The sequence below is a fragment of the Amia ocellicauda genome, unplaced genomic scaffold (genome assembly GCF_036373705.1).
Source record: "Amia ocellicauda isolate fAmiCal2 unplaced genomic scaffold, fAmiCal2.hap1 HAP1_SCAFFOLD_29, whole genome shotgun sequence".
NCBI lineage: Eukaryota > Metazoa > Chordata > Actinopteri > Amiiformes > Amiidae > Amia > Amia ocellicauda.
Window position 1 is genome coordinate 295184 of NW_027102854.1, and position 12053 is coordinate 307236.

At 46.1% G+C, this 12053-nt stretch overlaps 6 non-coding genes and 25 pseudogenes across 6 annotated transcripts; all 31 read left to right on the forward strand.

Moving 5' to 3' along the window:
- Positions 1–431: 431 nt before the first annotated feature.
- On the forward strand, positions 432–550 carry LOC136727938 (uncharacterized; annotated as a pseudogene).
- A 556-nt stretch (positions 551–1106) lies between these two features.
- LOC136728476 (uncharacterized) lies at positions 1107–1225 on the forward strand (annotated as a pseudogene).
- Positions 1226–1440: 215 nt separating this feature from the next.
- On the forward strand, positions 1441–1559 carry LOC136727931 (uncharacterized; annotated as a pseudogene).
- Positions 1560–1771: 212 nt separating this feature from the next.
- Positions 1772–1890, forward strand: LOC136728186 (uncharacterized; annotated as a pseudogene).
- Positions 1891–2105: 215 nt separating this feature from the next.
- LOC136728336 (5S ribosomal RNA) lies at positions 2106–2224 on the forward strand. Its single transcript, XR_010808690.1, has one exon. It is a non-coding gene; the product is annotated as a 5S ribosomal RNA (ribosomal RNA).
- Positions 2225–2434: 210 nt separating this feature from the next.
- LOC136728557 (uncharacterized) lies at positions 2435–2553 on the forward strand (annotated as a pseudogene).
- A 220-nt stretch (positions 2554–2773) lies between these two features.
- On the forward strand, positions 2774–2892 carry LOC136727851 (uncharacterized; annotated as a pseudogene).
- Positions 2893–3111: 219 nt separating this feature from the next.
- On the forward strand, positions 3112–3230 carry LOC136727829 (uncharacterized; annotated as a pseudogene).
- A 223-nt stretch (positions 3231–3453) lies between these two features.
- LOC136728528 (uncharacterized) lies at positions 3454–3572 on the forward strand (annotated as a pseudogene).
- Positions 3573–3793: 221 nt separating this feature from the next.
- On the forward strand, positions 3794–3912 carry LOC136728594 (uncharacterized; annotated as a pseudogene).
- Positions 3913–4138: 226 nt separating this feature from the next.
- Positions 4139–4256, forward strand: LOC136728265 (5S ribosomal RNA). The gene has a single exon (XR_010808627.1). It is a non-coding gene; the product is annotated as a 5S ribosomal RNA (ribosomal RNA).
- Positions 4257–4810: 554 nt separating this feature from the next.
- LOC136728471 (uncharacterized) lies at positions 4811–4929 on the forward strand (annotated as a pseudogene).
- Positions 4930–5148: 219 nt separating this feature from the next.
- LOC136728622 (uncharacterized) lies at positions 5149–5267 on the forward strand (annotated as a pseudogene).
- A 215-nt stretch (positions 5268–5482) lies between these two features.
- LOC136728555 (5S ribosomal RNA) lies at positions 5483–5601 on the forward strand. The gene has a single exon (XR_010808760.1). It is a non-coding gene; the product is annotated as a 5S ribosomal RNA (ribosomal RNA).
- A 209-nt stretch (positions 5602–5810) lies between these two features.
- On the forward strand, positions 5811–5929 carry LOC136728478 (uncharacterized; annotated as a pseudogene).
- Positions 5930–6142: 213 nt separating this feature from the next.
- Positions 6143–6261, forward strand: LOC136728732 (uncharacterized; annotated as a pseudogene).
- A 216-nt stretch (positions 6262–6477) lies between these two features.
- On the forward strand, positions 6478–6596 carry LOC136728126 (5S ribosomal RNA). Its single transcript, XR_010808570.1, has one exon. It is a non-coding gene; the product is annotated as a 5S ribosomal RNA (ribosomal RNA).
- Positions 6597–6806: 210 nt separating this feature from the next.
- On the forward strand, positions 6807–6925 carry LOC136727965 (uncharacterized; annotated as a pseudogene).
- Positions 6926–7149: 224 nt separating this feature from the next.
- On the forward strand, positions 7150–7268 carry LOC136728454 (uncharacterized; annotated as a pseudogene).
- A 560-nt stretch (positions 7269–7828) lies between these two features.
- Positions 7829–7947, forward strand: LOC136728606 (uncharacterized; annotated as a pseudogene).
- A 211-nt stretch (positions 7948–8158) lies between these two features.
- Positions 8159–8277, forward strand: LOC136727778 (uncharacterized; annotated as a pseudogene).
- A 224-nt stretch (positions 8278–8501) lies between these two features.
- On the forward strand, positions 8502–8620 carry LOC136728585 (uncharacterized; annotated as a pseudogene).
- Positions 8621–8829: 209 nt separating this feature from the next.
- Positions 8830–8948, forward strand: LOC136727751 (uncharacterized; annotated as a pseudogene).
- A 570-nt stretch (positions 8949–9518) lies between these two features.
- LOC136728222 (5S ribosomal RNA) lies at positions 9519–9637 on the forward strand. Its single transcript, XR_010808588.1, has one exon. It is a non-coding gene; the product is annotated as a 5S ribosomal RNA (ribosomal RNA).
- A 224-nt stretch (positions 9638–9861) lies between these two features.
- LOC136727999 (uncharacterized) lies at positions 9862–9980 on the forward strand (annotated as a pseudogene).
- Positions 9981–10195: 215 nt separating this feature from the next.
- On the forward strand, positions 10196–10314 carry LOC136728357 (5S ribosomal RNA). The gene has a single exon (XR_010808709.1). It is a non-coding gene; the product is annotated as a 5S ribosomal RNA (ribosomal RNA).
- Positions 10315–10530: 216 nt separating this feature from the next.
- On the forward strand, positions 10531–10649 carry LOC136728203 (uncharacterized; annotated as a pseudogene).
- A 219-nt stretch (positions 10650–10868) lies between these two features.
- LOC136727735 (uncharacterized) lies at positions 10869–10986 on the forward strand (annotated as a pseudogene).
- Positions 10987–11202: 216 nt separating this feature from the next.
- On the forward strand, positions 11203–11321 carry LOC136728167 (uncharacterized; annotated as a pseudogene).
- Positions 11322–11545: 224 nt separating this feature from the next.
- Positions 11546–11664, forward strand: LOC136728000 (uncharacterized; annotated as a pseudogene).
- A 215-nt stretch (positions 11665–11879) lies between these two features.
- Positions 11880–11998, forward strand: LOC136728442 (uncharacterized; annotated as a pseudogene).
- The last annotated feature ends 55 nt before the right edge of the window (positions 11999–12053 follow it).

Here is a 12053-nt window from a genome sequence, read left to right on the forward strand (position 1 = left end):
CTGATATTTTTCCCTCCATTTTTCTTTTTCTTTATTATTTTTTCTGGAAGTTCCGTCAATATCCGCCAGCCTTTAAGAGACATCATGCAACCTGGCCTCTCGGCTTGCGGACACACAGTCCTGAACAAACCCGATCTCGGAAGATCTCGGAAACTAAACGGGGCAGGACCTGGTCAGTACTTGGATGGGAGATCTTCTGGAAATACCAGGTGCTGCCAACTTTTTACGTCTCCTGGGAAACTTCATCGTAGCTCTTAATACTCTCTTTCTGTCTGGAGAATATATAATTGAAGAATTGTACACGTACCCGGCTACTTTCAAAACCCTTTGCTGCACTGGTATTTTTCCCTCTATTTTTCTTTTTTTTTTTTGCTGGCAGTTCCGTTGATACCCGCCAGCCTTTAAGAGACATCATGCAGCCAGGCCTCTTGGCTTGAGGCCACACCGTCCTGAAGACGCAAGATCTCGTCAGATCTCGGAAGAAAAACTGGGCAGGGCCTGGTCAGTAATTGGATGGGTGACCTCCTGGAAATACCAGGTGCTGCAAGCTTTTTACATCTCCTGGGTAACTTCAGCGTAGCTCTTAATACTCTCATTCAGTCTGGAGGAGATATAATTGAAGTATTGTACACATACCCGGCTACTTTCAACACCCATTGCTGCACTGATATTTTTCCCTCCATTTTTCTTTTTCTTTATTATTTTTTCTGGAAGTTCCGTCAATATCCGCCAGCCTTTAAGAGACATCATGCAACCAGGCCTCTCGGCTTGCGGACACACAGTCCTGAACGAGCCCGATCTCGGAAGATCTCGGAAACTAAACGGGGCAGGACCTGGTCAGTACTTGGATGGGAGATCTTCTGGAAATACCAGGTGCTGCCAACTTTTTACGTCTCCTGGGAAACTTCATCGTAGCTCTTAATACTCTCTTTCTGTCTGGAGAATATATAATTGAAGAATTGTACACGTACCCGGCTACTTTCAAAACCCTGTCCTGCACTGATATTTGTCCCTCCATTTTTCTATTTATTTATTTTTTATTTTTTGCTGGAAGTTCCGTCAATACCCGCCAGCCTTTAAGAGACATCATGCAGCCAGACATCTCGGCTTGCGGCCACACCGTCCTGAACGCGCCCGATCTCGTCAGATCTCGGAAGCTAAACGGGGCAGGACCTGGTCAGTACTTGAATGTGAGACCTCCTGGAAATACCTGGTGCTGCAAGCTTTTACGTCTCCTGGGTAACTTTATCGTAGCTCTTAATACTCTCTATCTGTCTGGAGGAGATATAATTGAAGAATTGTACACGTACCCGGCTACCTTCAACACGCTTTGCTGCACTGATATTTTTCCCTCCATTTTTCTTTTTTCTTTTGTTTTTTGCTGGAAGTTCCATCAATACCCTCCAGCCTTTAAGAGACATCATGCAGCCAGGCCTCTTGGCTTGAGGCCACACCGTCCTGAAGACGCAAGATCTCGTCAGATCTCGGAAGCTAAACGGGGCAGGGCCTGGTCAGTACTTGGATGGCTGACCTCCTAGAAATACCAGGTGCTGCAAGCTTTTTACGTCTCCTGGGTAACTTCATCGTAGCTCTTAATACTCTCTTTCTGTCTCCAGGAGATATAATTGAAGAATTGTACACGTACCCGGCTACTTTCAACACCCTTTCCTGCACTGATATTTTTCCCTCCATTTTTCTATTTTTTTTTTTTGCTGGAAATTCCGTCAATACCCGCCAGCCTTTAAGAGACATCATGCAGCCAGGCGTCTCGGCTTGCGGCCACGACATCCTGAACTCGCCCGATCTCGTCAGATCTTGGAAGCTAAACGGGGCAGGACCTGGTCGGTACATGAATGTGAGACCTCCTGGAAATACCTGGTGCTGCAAGCTTTTACGTCTCCTGGGTAACTTTATCGTAGATCTTAATACTCTCTATCTGTCTGGAGGAGATATAATTGAAGTATTGTACACGTACCCAGCTACTGTCAACACCCTTTGCTGCACTGATATTTTTCCATCCATTTTTCTTTTTTTTTTTTTTTTTTGCTGGAAGTTCCGTCAATACCCGCCAACCTTTAAGAGACATCATGCAGCCAGGCCTCTCGGCTTGCGGCCACACCGTCCTGAATGCGCCCGATCTCGTCAGATCTCGGAAGCTAAACGGGGCAGGGCCTGGTCAGTACTTGGATGGGAGACCTCCTAGAAATACCAGGTGCTGCAAGCCTTTTACGTCTCCTGGGTAACTTCATCGTAGCTCTTAATACTCTCTATCTGTCTCCAGGAGATATAATTGAAGAATTGTACACGTACTAGGCTACTTTCAACACCCTTTGCTGCACTGGTATATTTCCCTCTATTTTTCGTTTTTTTTTTTGCTGGCAGTTCCGTCAATACCCGCCAGCCTTTAAGAGACATCATGCAGCCAGGCATCTTGGCTTGCGGCCACACCATCCTGAACGCGCCCAATCTCGTCAGATCTCGGAAGCTGAACGGGGCAGGACCTGGTCAGTACTTGGATGGGAGACCTCCTGGAAATACCTGGTGCTGCAAGCTTTTACGTCTCCTGGGTAACTTTATCGTAGCTCTTAATTCTCTCTTTCTGTCTGGAGGAGATATAATTGAAGAATTGTACACGTACCCGGCTACTTTCAACACCCTTTGCTGCACTGATATTTTTCCATCCATTTTTCTATTTTTTTTTTTTTTTTTTTTTGCTGGAAGTTCCGTCAATACTTGCCAGCCTTTAAGAGACATCATGCAGCCAGGTCTCTTGGCTTGCGGCCACACCGTCCTGAACGCGCCCGATCTCGTCAGATCTCGGAATTTAAACGGGGCAGGGCCTGGTCAGTACTCTTATGGGTTACCTTCTGGAAATACGAGGTGCTGCAAACTTTTTACGTCTCCTGGGTAACTTCATCGTAGCTCTTAATTCTCTCTTTCTGTCTGGAGGAGATATAATTGAAGAATTGTACATGTACCCGGCTACTTTCAACAGCCTTTGCTGCACTGATATTTTTCCCTCCATTTTTCTTTTTTTTTTTTTTTTTTTTTGCTGGAAGTTCCGTCAATACCCGCCAGCCTTTAAGAGACATCATGCAGCAAGGCATCTCGGCTTGCAGCCACACCATCCTGAACGCGCCCGATCTCGTCAGATCTCGGAAGCTGAACGGGGCAGGACCTGGTCAGTACATGAATGTGAGACCTCCTGGAAATACCTGGTGCTGCAAGCTTTTACGTCTCCTGGGTAACTTTATCGTAGCTCTTAATACTCTCTATCTGTCTGGAGGAGATATAATTGAAGTATTGTACACGTACCCAGCTACTGTCAACATCCTTTGCTGCACTGATATTTTTCCATCCATTTTTCTTTTTTTTTTTTTTTTTTTTTTTTTTGCTGGAAGTTCCGTCAATACCCGCCAACCTTTAAGAGACATTATGCAGCCAGGCCTCTCGGCTTGCGGCCACACCGTCCTGAACGCGCCCGATCTTGTAAGGTCTCGGAAGCTAAACGGGGCAGGACCTGGTCAGTACTTGGATGGGAGACCTCCTGGAAATACCTGGTGCTGCAAGCTTTTACGTCTCCTGGGTAACTTTATCGTAGCTCTTAATTTTCTCTTTCTGTCTGGAGGAGATATAATTGAAGAATTGTACACGTACCCGGCTACTTTCAACACCCTTTGCTGCACTGATATTTTTCCCTCCATTTTTCTATTTTTTTTTTTTTTTTTTTTTTGCTGGAAGTTCCGTCAATACTTGCCAGCCTTTAAGAGACATCATGCAGCCAGGCCTCTTGGCTTGCGGCCACACCGTCCTGAACGCGCCTGATCTCATCATATCTCGGAAGCTAAACAGGGCAGGGCCTGGTCAGTACTTGGATGGCTGACCTCCTAGAAATACCAGGTGCTGCAAGCTTTTTACGTCTCCTGGGTAACTTCATCGTAGCTCTTAATACTCTCTTTCTGTCTGGAGGAGATATAATTGAAGAATTGTACACGTACCCGGCTACTTTCAAAACCCATTACTGCACTGATATTTTTCCCTCCATTTTTCTTTTTCTTTTTTTTTTTTTTTTTTTTTTGCTGGAAGTTCCGTCAATACCCGCCAGCCATTAAGAGACATCATGCAGCCAAGCCTCTTGGCTTGCGGCCACACCGTCCTGAACGCGCCCGATCTCATCAGATCTCGGAAGCTAACGGGGCAGGGCCTGGTCAGTACTTGGATGGGTGACCTCCTGGAAATACCAGGTGCTGCAAGCTTTTTACGTCTCCTGGGTAACTTCATCATAGCTCTTAATACTCTCTTTCAGTCTGTAGGAGATATTATTGAAGAATTGTACACGTACCCGGCTACTTTCAAAACCCTTTGCTGCACTGATATTTTTCCCTCCATTTTTCTTTTTTCTTTTTTTTTTTGCTGGAAGTTCCGTCAATACCCGCCAGCCTTAAAGAGACATCATGCAGCCAGGCCTCTCGGCTTTCGGCCACACCGTCCTGAACGCGCATGATATTGTCAGATCTCGGAAGCTAAACAGGGCAGGACCTGGTCAGTACTTGAATGTGAGACCTCCTGGAAATACCAGGTGCTGCAAGCTTTTACGTCTCCTGGGTAACTTTATCGTAGCTCTTAATACTCTCTTTCAGTCTGCAGGAGATATAATTGAAGAATTGTACACGTACCTGGCTACTTTCAACACCCTTTCCTGCACTGATATTTTTCCCTCCATTTTTCTATTTTTTTTTTTTTTTTTTTTGCTGGAAGTTCCGTCAATACCCGCCAACCTTTAAGAGACATCATGCAGCCAGGCCTTTCGGCTTGTGGCCACACCGTCCTGAATGCGCCCGATCTCGTCAGATCTCGGAAGCTAAACGGGGCAGCGCCTGGTCAGTACTTGGATGGGAGACCTCCTAGAAATACCAGGTGCTGCAAGCTTTTTACGTCTCCTGGGTAACTTCATCGTAGCTCTTAATACTCTCTTTCTGTCTCCAAGAGATATAATTGAAGAATTGTACACGTACCCGGCTACTTTCAACACCCTTTCCTGTACTGATATTTTTCCCTCCATTTTTCTATTTTTTTTTTTTTTTTTTTGCTGGAAATTCCGTCAATACCCGCCAGCCTTTAAGAGACATCATGCAGCCAGGCATCTCGGCTTGCGGCCACACCATCCTGAACGCGCCCGATCTCGTCAGATCTCGGAAGCTAAACGGGGCAGGACCTGGTCAGTACATGAATGTGAGACCTCCTGGAAATACCTGGTGCTGCAAGCTTTTACGTCTCCTGGGTAACTTTATCGTAGCTCTTAATACTCTCTATCTGTCTGGAGGAGATATAATTGAAGTATTGTACACGCACCCAGCTACTGTCAACAACATTTGCTGCACTGATATTTTTCCATCCATTTTTCTTTTTTTTTTTTTTTTTTGCTGGAAGTTCCGTCAATACCCGCCAACCTTTAAGAGACATCATGCAGCCAGGCCTCTCGGCTTGCGGCCACACCGTCCTGAATGCGCCCGATCTCGTCAGATCTCGGAAGCTAAACGGGGCAGGGCCTGGTCAGTACTTGGATGGGAGACCTCCTAGAAATACCAGGTGCTGCAAGCTTTTTACGTCTCCTGGGTAACTTCATCGTAGCTCTTAATACTCTCTTTCTGTCTCCAGGAGATATAATTGAAGAATTGTACACGTACCCGGCTACTTTCAACACCCTTTGCTGCACTGGTATATTTCCCTCTATTTTTCTTTTTTTTTTTGCTGGCAGTTCCGTCAATACCCGCCAGCTTTTAAGAGACATCATGCAGCCAGACATCTCGGCTTGCGGCCACACCGTCCTGAACGCGCCCGATCTCGTCAGATCTCGGAAGCTAAACGGGGCAGGACCTGGTCAGTACTTGAATGTGAGACCTCCTGGAAATACCTGGTGCTGCAAGCTTTTACGTCTCCTGGGTAACTTTAACGTAGCTCTTAATACTCTCTATCTGTCTGGAGGAGATATAATTGAAGTATTGTACACGTACCCGGCTACTTTCAACACCCATTGCTGCACTGATATTTTTCCCTCCATTTTTCTTTTTTTTTTTTTTTTTCTGGAAGTTCTGTCAATACCCGCCAGCCATTAAGAGACATCATGCAGCCAGGCCTCTTGGCTTGCGGCCACACCGTCCTGAACGCGCCCGATCTCGTCAGATCTCGGAATTTAAACGGGGCAGGGCCTGGTCAGTACTTTTATGGGTGACCTTCTGGAAATACGAGGTGCTGCAAACTTTTTACGTCTCCTGGGTAACTTCATCGTAGCTCTTAATTCTCTCTTTCTGTCTGGAGGAGATATAATTGAAGTATTGTACACGTACCCAGCTACTGTCAACACCATTTGCTGCACTGATATTTTTCCATCCATTTTTCTTTTTTTTTTTTTTTTTTGCTGGAAGTTCCGTCAATACCCGCCAACCTTTAAGAGACATCATGCAGCCAGGCCTTTCGGCTTGTGGCCACACCGTCCTGAATGCGCCCGATCTCGTCAGATCTCGGAAGCTAAACGGGGCAGGGCCTGGTCAGTACTTGGATGGGAGACCTCCTAGAAATACCAGGTGCTGCAAGCTTTTTACGTCTCCTGGGTAACTTCATCGTAGCTCTTAATACTCTCTTTCTGTCTCCAGGAGATATAATTGAAGAATTGCACACGTACCCGGCTACTTTCAACACCCTTTGCTGCACTGGTATATTTCCCTCTATTTTTCTTTTTTTTTTTTGCTGGCAGTTCCGTCAATACCCGCCAGCCTTTAAGAGACATCATGCAGCCAGGCATCTTGGCTTGCGTCCACACCATCCTGAACGCGCCCGATCTCGTCAGATCTCGGAAGCTAAACGGGGCAGGACCTGGTCAGTACATGAATGTGAGACCTCCTGGAAATACCTAGTGCTGCAAGCTTTTACGTCTCCTGGGTAACTTTATCGTAGCTCTTAATACTCTCTCTCTGTCTGGAGGAGATATAATTGAAGTATTGTACACGTATCCAGCTACTGTCAACACCCTTTGCTGCACTGATATTTTTCCATCCATTTTTCTTTTTTCTTTTTATATATTTTTTTTTTGCTGGAAGTTCCGTCAATACCCGCCAACCTTTAAGAGACATCATGCAGCCAGGCCTTTCGGCTTGTGGCCACACCGTCCTGAATGCGCCCGATCTCGTCAGATCTCGGAAGCTAAACGGGGCAGGGCCTGGTCAGTACATGGATGGGAGACCTCCTGGAAATACCTAGTGCTGCAAGCTTTTACGTCTCCTGGGTAACTTTATCGTAGCTCTTAATACTCTCTCTCTGTCTGGAGGAGATATAATTGAAGTATTGTACACGTATCCAGCTACTGTCAACACCCTTTGCTGCACTGATATTTTTCCATCCATTTTTCTTTTTTTTTTTTTTTTTTTTTTTTTTTTGCTGGAAGTTCCATCAATACCCTCCAGCCTTTAAGAGACATCATGCAGCCAGGCCTCTTGGCTTGAGGCCACACCGTCCTGAAGACGTAAGATCTCAGAAGAAAAACTGGGCAGGGCCTGGTCAGTAATTGGATGGCTGACCTCCTGGAAATACCAGGTGCTGAAAGCTTTTTACATCTCCTGGGTAACTTCAGCGTAGCTCTTAATACTCTCATTCAGTCTGGAGGAGATATAATTGAAGAATTGTACATGTACCCGGCTACTTTCAACACCCTGTCCTGCACTGATATTTTTCCCTCCATTTTTCTTTTTTTTTTTTGCTGGCAGTTCCGTCAATACCCGCCAGCCTTTAAGAGACATCATGCAGCCAGGCCTTTCGGCTTGTGGCCACACCGTCCTGTGGCCACACCGTCCTGAATGCGCCCGATCTCGTCAGATCTTGGAAGCTAAACGGGGCAGGGCCTGGTCAGTACTTGGATGGGAGACCTCCTAGAAATACCAGGTGCTGCAAGCTTTTTACGTCTCCTGGGTAACTTCATCGTAGCTCTTAATACTCTCTTTCTGTCTCCAGGAGATATAATTGAAGAATTGTACACGTACCCGGCTACTTTCAACACCCTTTGCTGCACTGGTATATTTCCCTCTATTTTTCTTTTTTTTTTTTTGCTGGCAGTTCCGTCAATACCCGCCAGCCTTTAAGAGACATCATGCAGCCAGGCATCTTGGCTTGCGGCCACACCATCCTGAACGCGCCCGATCTCGTCAGATCTCGGAAGCTAAACGGGGCAGGACCTGGTCAGTACATGAATGTGAGACCTCCTGGAAATACCTAGTGCTGCAAGCTTTTACGTCTCCTGGGTAACTTTATCGTAGCTCTTAATACTCTCTCTCTGTCTGGAGGAGATATAATTGAAGTATTGTACACGTATCCAGCTACTGTCAACACCCTTTGCTGCACTGATATTTTTCCATCCATTTTTCTTTTTTCTTTTTATATATTTTTTTTTTGCTGGAAGTTCCGTCAATACCCGCCAACCTTTAAGAGACATCATGCAGCCAGGCCTTTCGGCTTGTGGCCACACCGTCCTGAATGCGCCCGATCTCGTCAGATCTCGGAAGCTAAACGGGGCAGGGCCTGGTCAGTACATGGATGGGAGACCTCCTAGAAATACCAGGTACTGCAATCTTTTTACGTCTCCTGGGTAACTTCATCGTAGCTCTTAATACTCTCTTTCTGTCTCCAGGAGATATAATTGAAGAATTGTACACGTACCCGGCTACTTTCAACACCCTTTGCTGCACTGGTATATTTCCCTCTATTTTTTTTTTTTTTTTTGCTGGCAGTTCCGTCAATACCCGCCAGCCTTTAAGAGACATCACGCAGCCAGGCATCTCGGCTTGCGGCCACACCGTCCTGAACGCGCCCAATCTCGTAAGATCTCGGAAGCTAAACGGGGCAGGACCTGGTCAGTACTTGAATGTGAGACCTCCTGGAAATACCTGGTGCTGCAAGCTATTTACATCTCCTGGGTAACTTCAGCGTAGCTCTTAATACTCTCATTCAGTCTGGAGGAGATATAATTGAAGAATTGTACATGTACCCGGCTACTTTCAACACCCTGTCCTGCACTGATATTTTTCCCTCCATTTTTCTAATTATTAATTTTTTATTTTTTGCTGGAAGTTCCGTCAATACCCGCCAGCCTTTAAGAGACATCATGCAGCCCGGCCTCTTGGCTTGCGGCCACACCGTCCTGAACGCGCCCGATCTTGCCCGATCTTGCCCGATCTTGTCAGATCTCGGAAGCTATACGGGGCAGGACCTGGTCAGTACTTAAATGTGAGACCTCCTGGAAATACCAGGTGCTGCCAGCTTTTTACGTCTCCTGGGAAACTTCATCGTAGCTCTTAATACTTTCTTTCAGTCTGGAGAAGATATAATTGAAGAATTGTACACGTACCTGGCTACTTTCAACACCCTTTGCTGCACTGGTATTTTTCCCTCTATTTTTCTTTTTTTTTTTCGCTGGCAGTTCCGTCAATACCCGCCAGCCTTTAAGAGACATCATGCAGCCAGGCATCTCTGCTTGCGGCCACACCATCCTGAACGCGCCCGATCTCGTCAGATCTCGGAAGCTAAACGGGGCAGGGCCTGGTCAGTACTTTGATGGGAGACCTCCTGGAAATACCTGGTGCTGCAAGCTTTTACGTCTCCTGGGTAACTTTATCGTAGCTCTTAATACTCTCTCTCTGTCTGGAGGAGATATAATTGAAGTATTGTTCACGTATCCAGCTACTGTCAATACCCTTTGCTGCACTGATATTTTTCCATCCATTTTTCTTTTTTCTTTTTTTATTTTTTTTTCTTGCTGGAAGTTCCGTCAATACCCGCCAGCCTTAAAGAGACATCATGCAGCCAGGCATCTCGGCTTGCGGCCACACCATCCTGAACTCGCCCGATCTCGACAGATCTTGGAAGCTAAACGGGGCAGGACCTGGTCAGTACATGAATGTGAGACCTCCTGGAAATACCTGGTGCTGCAAGCTTTTACGTCTCCTGGGTAACTTTATCGTAGCTCTTAATACTCTCTATCTGTCTGGAGGAGATATAATTGAAGTATTGTACACGTACCCAGCTACTGTAAACACCCTTTGCTGCACTGATATTTTTCCATCCATTTTTCTTTTTTTTTTTTTTTTTTGCTGGAAGTTCCGTCAATACCCGCCAATCTTTAAGAGACATCATGCAGCCAGGCCTCTTGGATTGCGGCCACACTGTCCTGAATGCACCCGATCTCATCAGATCTCGGAAGCTAAACGGGGCAGGGTCTGGTCAGTACTTGGATGGGAGACCTCCTAGAAATACCAGGTGCTGCAAGCCTTTTACGTCTCCTGGGTAACTTCATCGTAGCTCTTAATACTCTCTTTCTGTCTCCAGGAGATATAATTGAAGAATTGTACACGTACCCGGCTACCTTCAACACGCTTTGCTGCACTGATATGTTTCCCTCCATTTTTCTTTTTTCTTTTGTTTTTTGCTGGAAGTTCCATCAATACCCTCCAGCCTTTAAGAGACATCATGCAGCCAGGCCTCTTGGCTTGAGACCACACCGTCCTGAAGACGCAAGATCTCGTCAGATCTCGGAAGAAAAACTGGGCAGGGCCTGGTCAGTAATTGGATGGGTGACCTCCTGGAAATACCAGGTGCTGAAAGCTTTTTACATCTCCTGGGTAACTTCAGCGTAGCTCCTAATACTCTCTATCTGTCTGGAGGAGATATAATTGAAGTATTGTACACGTACCCGGCTACTTTCAACAGCCTTTGCTGCACTGATATTTTTCCGTCCATTTTCCATATTTTTTTTTTTTTTTTTTGCTGGAAGTTCCGTCAATACCCGCCAGCCTTTAAGAGACATCATGCAGCCAGGCCTCTTGGCTTGCGGCCTCACCGTCCTGAACGCGCCCGATCTGATCAGATCTCTGAAGCTAACGGGGCAGGGCCTGGTCAGTACTTGGATGGGTGACCTCCTGGAAATACCAGGTGCTGCAAGCTTTTTACGTCTCCTGGGTAACTTCATCATAGCTCTTAATACTCTCTTTCAGTCTGTAGGAGATATTATTGAAGAATTGTACACGTACCCGGCTACTTTCAAAACCCTTTGCTGCACTGATATTTTTCCCTCCATTTTTCTTTTTTCTTTTTTTTTTTGCTGGAAGTTCCGTCAATACCCGCCAGCCTTGAAGAGACATCATGCAGCCAGGCATCTCGGCTTGCGGCCACACCATCCTGAACGCGCTTGATCTCGTGAGATCTCGGAAGCTAAACGAGGCAGGACCTGGTCAGTACATGAATGTGAGACCTCCTGGAAATACCTAGTGCTGCAAGCTTTTACGTCTCCTGGGTAACTTTATTGTAGCTCTTAATACTCTCTCTCTGTCTGGAGGAGATATAATTGAAGTATTGTACACGTATCCAGCTACTGTCAACACCCTTTGCTGCACTGATATTTTTCCATCCATTTTTCTTTTTTCTTTTTTTATATTTTTTTTTTGCTGGAAGTTCCGTCAATACCCGCCAACCTTTAAGAGACATCATGCAGCCAGGCATCTCGGCTTGCGGCCACACCATCCTGAACTCGCCCGATCTCGACAGATCTTGGAAGCTAAACGGGGCAGGACCTGGTCAGTACATGAATGTGAGACCTCCTGGAAATACCTGGTGCTGCAAGCTCTTACGTCTCCTGGGTAACTTTATCGTAGCTCTTAATACTCTCTATCTGTCTGGAGGAGATATAATTGAAGTATTGTACACGTACCCAGCTACTGTAAACACCCTTTGCTGCACTGATATTTTTCCATCCATTTTTCTTTTTTTTTTTTTTTTTTGCTGGAAGTTCCGTCAATACCCGCCAACCTTTAAGAGACATCATGCAGCCAGGCCTCTTGGATTGCGGCCACACTGTCCTGAATGCACCCGATCTCGTCAGATCTCGGAAGCTAAACGGAGCAGGGCCTGGTCAGTACTTGGATGGGAGACCTCCTAGAAATACCAGGTGCTGCAAGCCTTTTACGTCTCCTGGGTAACTTCATCGTAGCTCTTAATACTCTCTTTCTGTCTCC